We start from the raw sequence: 4948 nt of genomic DNA, 5'->3' as shown, positions 1-4948 counted from the left end.
TCAGAACGGAAATTTTAAAATCTCGTTTTTTTTTGCCTTTTCTGGAAATTAGTGAAGGCAGCGCATCAAAGGTGCGCAACGCTGGTGCGAACCTGGGAGCGCTCCGATGTGTGCTCCAAGGTGCGGCGTGCACGAAGTCGGACCCCGGTTTGCCCCGGGTGCGCACCTCGCGTGCACCTTGGTGCGCACACCTTGGCTGGGTTGCGCGCCCTGGTGGGCACCATGGTGCGCACCAAGGAGCGCTCCGAAGTGTGCTCCAAGGTGCGGCGTGCACGAAGTCGGAGCCCGGTTTGCCCCGGGTGCGCACCTCGCGTGCACCTTCGCCGCGGTGGGCACCATGGCGTGCACGAAGTCGGAGCCCGGTTTGCCCCGGGTGCGCACCTCGCGTGCACCTTCGCCGGGGTGGGCACCTTGGTGTGCAGACCTTGGCTGGGTTGCGCGCCCTGGTGGGCACCATGGTGCGCACCAAGGAGCGCTCCGAAGTGTGCTCCAAGGTGCGGCCTGCACGAAGTCGGAGCCCGGTTTGCCCCGGGTGTGCACCTCGGGTGGGCACCTTGGTGCGCATGCCTTGCCTGGGCTGCGCACCAGGGCGGGCTCAAGATGGCACCCGCGTTCCTTTTTTTTCACTATCTTTCAAAACGGAAATTTTAAAATCTCATTTTTTTTTGCCTTTTTCTGGAAATTAGTGAAGGCAGCGCATCAAAGGTGCGCACCTCGCTGCCCACCACGGTGCGCAACGCCGGTGGGCACCCGGGAGTGCTTCGAAGTGTGCTCCAAGGTGCTGCGTGCACGTTGTCGGAGCCCGGTTTGCCCCGGGTGCGCACCTCGCGTGCACCTTCGTCGGGGTGGGCACCTTGGCTGGGTTTGCCCCGGCTGCGCTCCGAAGCGGGGTTATTGGAGCGCCGCCTCTTTTTTTGTCGGAGCGTTTGGTGGGGTTTCTCGCATTGGCTCTTCCGAGGCCCGGTTGCCACCCTGGCGCGCACGAAGTCGGAAGTAGGGTTAATTGCCCGGGTGCGCACCTTTGCCAGGGTGGGCACCTTACCTGGGCTGCGCACCAGGGCGGGCTCAAGATGGCACGCGCGTTCCGTTTTTTTCACTATCTTTCAAAACGGAAATTTTAAAATCTCCTTTTTTTTTTGCCTTTTCTGGAAATTAGTGAAGGCAGCGCATCAAAGGTGCGCACCTCGCTGCCCACCTTGGTGTGCTCTGAGGTGCGCACCCGGGAGCGCTACGAAGTGTGCTCCAAGGTGCGGCGTGCACGTTGTCGGAGCCCGGTTTGCCCCGGGTGCGCACCTCGCCTGCACCTTGGCCGGGGTGGGCACCTTGGCTGGGTTTGCCCAGGGTGCGCTCCGAAGCGGGGTTACTGGAGCGCCCCCTCTTTTTTTGTCAGAGCGTTTGGTGGGGTTTCTCGCATTGGCTCTTCCCAGGCCCGGTTGTTGGGTGCGCTCCCACCCTGGCGCGCGCGAAGTTGGAAGTTGGGTTAATTGCCCGGGCGCGCACCTTCGCCAGGGTGGGCACCTTGGTGCGCACACCTTGGCTGGGCTGCGCACCAGGGCGGGCTCAAGATGGCACCAGCATTCCCTTTTTCTCACTATCTTTCAAAACGGAAATTTTAAAATCTCGTTTTTTTTTTGCCTTTTATGGAAATTAGTGAAGGCATCGCATCAAAGGTGCGCACCTCGCTGCCCACCTTGGTGTGCTCCGAGGTGCCCACCACGGTGCGCAACGCCGGTGCGAACCCGGGAGCGCCCCGATGTGTGCTCCAAGGTGCGGCGTGCACGAAGTCGGACCCCGGTTTGCCCCGGGTGCGCACCTCGCGTGCACCTTGGTGCGCACACCTTGGCTGGGTTGCGCGGCCTGGTGGGCACCATGGTGCGCACCAAGGAGCGCTCCGAAGTGTGCTCCAAGGTGCGGCGTGCACGAAGTCGGAGCCCGGTTTGCCCCGGGTACGCACCTCGCGTGCACCTTCGCCGGGGTGGGCACCTCGGCTGGGTTGCGCGCCCTGGTGCGCACCAAGGAGCGCTCCGAAGTGTGCTCCAAGGTGCGGCGTGCACGAAGTCGGAGCCCGGTTTGCCCCGGGTGCGCACCTTCGCCGCGGTGCGCACCATGGCGTGCACGAAGTCGGAGCCCGGTTTGCCCCGGGTGCGCACCTCGCGTGCACCTTCGGCGGGGTTGCGCGCCCTGGTGGGCACCATGGTGCGCACCAAGGAGCGCTCCGAAGTGTGCTCCAAGGTGCGGCGTGCACGAAGTCGGAGCCCGGTTTGCCCCGGGTGCGCACCTCGCGTGCACCTTCGGCGGGGTTGCGCGCCCTGGTGGGCACCATGGTGCGCACCAAGGAGCGCTCCGAAGTGTGCTCCAAGGTGCGGCGTGCACGAAGTCGGAGCCCGGTTTGCCCCGGGTGCGCACCTCGCGTGCACCTTCGCCGCGGTGGGCACCATGGCGTGCACGAAGTCGGAGCCCGGTTTGCCCCGGGTGCGCACCTCGCGTGCACCTTCGCCGGGGTGGGCACCTCGGCTGGGTTGCGCGCCCTGGTGCGCACCAAGGAGCGCTCCGAAGTGTGCTCCAAGGTGCGGCGTGCACGAAGTCGGAGCCCGGTTTGCCCCGGGTGCGCACCTCGCGTGCACCTTCGCCAGGGTGGGCACCTCGGTGCGCACACCTTCTCAATGTTTTCTTGCCTTTTCTGGAAATTGGTGAAGGCAGCGCATCAAAGGTGCGCACCTCGGTGTGCTCCGAGGTGCGAACCCGAGAGCGCTCCGAGGTGCCCACGAAGTCGAAAGTCGGGTTAATTGCATTGTTTTCCCCGGGTGCGCTCCGAGGTGCGCAACATCGGCGCGCACCAAGGAGGGCTCCGAAGTGTGCTCCAAGGTGCGCACGATGGCGTGCACCTCTGGTGCGCACGATTCGGAGCTCGGTTTGACCGGGGTGCGCACACCTTGGCTGGGTTGCGCACCTTTTGTGCGCTCCAAGGTGCGCACGAAGTCGGAGCTCGGTTTGCCCCGGGTGCGCACCTTCGCCAGGGTGCGCACCTTGATGCGCACGCCTTGGCTGGGCTGCGCACCTTGGTGGGCGCCATGGTGCGCACCTTTCGTGCGCTCCAAGGTGCGCACGAAGTCGGAGCTCGGTTTGCCCCGGGTGCGCACCTTGGTGGGCGCCATGGTGCACTCCGAGGTGCCCAAGATTGGTGCGCACCAAGGAGCGCTCCGAAGTGCGCTCCAAGGTGCGCGCGAAGTCGAAAGTTGGGTTAATTGTCCGGTTTGCCTCGGGTGCGCACCTTGCGTGCACCTTCGCCAGGGTGGGCGCCTTGGTGCGCACACCTTGGCTGGGCTGCGCACACCTTGGCACCCGCGTTTCCTTCATTTTAAATTTTTTTTTTTTACAATCTCTCAAGTGGGAAATTCTATAATCTCAACTTTTTTTGCCTTTTCAGGAAACTTTTGAATGGAGCGCATCATTGGTGCGCTCCGAAGTGTGCTCCAAAGCTCTCTCCAGCTGCGTGCACCTGCCCCGGCCGCGCACCCGGCCCCGCCCAGCTTCGCTCACCTGTCCCGGGCGTCTGGTGCGGAACCTTAGAGTAAGAAACATCACCGTGCACCTTGGCCAACGTGCGCGACTCGACCGAGCGCGCACTGGCCGAGGTGCACACCGATTTCACCTGGGTGCGCGCGCAGCACCTCGGGCGCACCGGGGTGCGCGCACAACGCCCGGGTTGCACCGTGGCCTGTGTGCTCGGGGCGCCTCGGGTGCGCGCTCGGTGTCGCCCCCGCGCGCGCGGTAGTGCGGGCAGCGCACCCCGGCCCGGCCCGGCCCCGACGAGAACGCAAACGGGCAAAAGGTTTATTCAAATAGCATTGCGACGCCCGGCGAAAAACTAAAAAAGGGTGCAACACCGGGACTTCCCGGGAGGTCACCCATCCCAGTACTACTCCGGCCCAAGCGCGCTTAACTGCGGAGTTCTGATGGGATCCGGTGCACTAACGCTGGTATGATCGCACCCGTTATGAGCTTGTCGCAGTGTGTACTTAGCAAACCGCGACCCACGTGCGAATCCACCCCGGCCACCCACCCCCGTCGAGGTGCACACCCTCCCTCGCGAAGTGCGCCCCGTTCGCCAAGTGTGAGCCCTGCCCGGGTGCGCGCACCTTGCTAGGGCGTCGGGTGTGCACCCGGCCCGGCCTACGTGCGTGCACCTGGAGGGGGCGTCGTGTGCGTGCAGTGTCCCGTCTGCAACGCGGTGCCCACACACCACCTCGGGCGCAACGACCTGCGCTCACATGTGGGCCGAGTGCACCTTGGTGCATGTTCGGGGCGCCTCGGGTGCACGCTCGATCTTGCCCCGGTGCACCAAGGCGCTCGGTTTGCCCCGGGTGCGCACTTGGTGCAAGGTGGGCACCCAAAATAGGGATCAAGCACCAAAACACAAGTTTCGGGATGCAAAATGGGACCCAAGGACCACAAATGCGTTCCAAGACCCATGATGGGTCCACGAGAACAAAAATGTGTTCCGAGACTTAATAAACAAATATTGGGTTTTAGGAGAAGAAACATGCTCTGATGCCCAAAACGAGAATCGACCCCGAAAAGGCCACAGGCCAAAAGTGGGATGCGAGACAAAAAAAAATGGGACCCGAGGACCAAAATTGGGTTCCCAGGTCGAAGACAGGGCAACCGGACAAGAAACGACCTCTAAGGCTCGAAATGAGTCCCGACGACTAAAACTTGACAAGAAGCACCCATCAGGCACCCAACTCGACACCCATGGGATGCCGACCCACCCGGGCTTCCACCTAGCACACCTTGGCACCCACCCACCCTCGCACCCAACCTCGCACCCAACTTAGCACCTTTGAACCCACATTGGCACTCACCCTGACCCTGGCACCTTGGAACCCACATTGGCACTCACCTTGACCCTGGCACCCACCTTTGCACTCACCTTGGGACCCACCCT

The 4948-nt window shown here is 63.2% G+C and overlaps 1 non-coding gene across 1 annotated transcript; it reads right to left on the bottom strand.

Annotated features, from left to right (window-relative positions):
- Nucleotides 1–3875: 3875 nt before the first annotated feature.
- LOC131865710 (5S ribosomal RNA) lies at nucleotides 3876–3994 on the bottom strand. Its single transcript, XR_009364392.1, has one exon. It is a non-coding gene; the product is annotated as a 5S ribosomal RNA (ribosomal RNA).
- Between the last annotated feature and the right edge of the window lie 954 nt (nucleotides 3995–4948).

Source organism: Cryptomeria japonica, unplaced genomic scaffold, assembly GCF_030272615.1.
Source record: "Cryptomeria japonica unplaced genomic scaffold, Sugi_1.0 HiC_scaffold_117, whole genome shotgun sequence".
NCBI lineage: Eukaryota > Viridiplantae > Streptophyta > Pinopsida > Cupressales > Cupressaceae > Cryptomeria > Cryptomeria japonica.
This window is presented reverse-complemented; position numbering and strand designations above follow the sequence as displayed.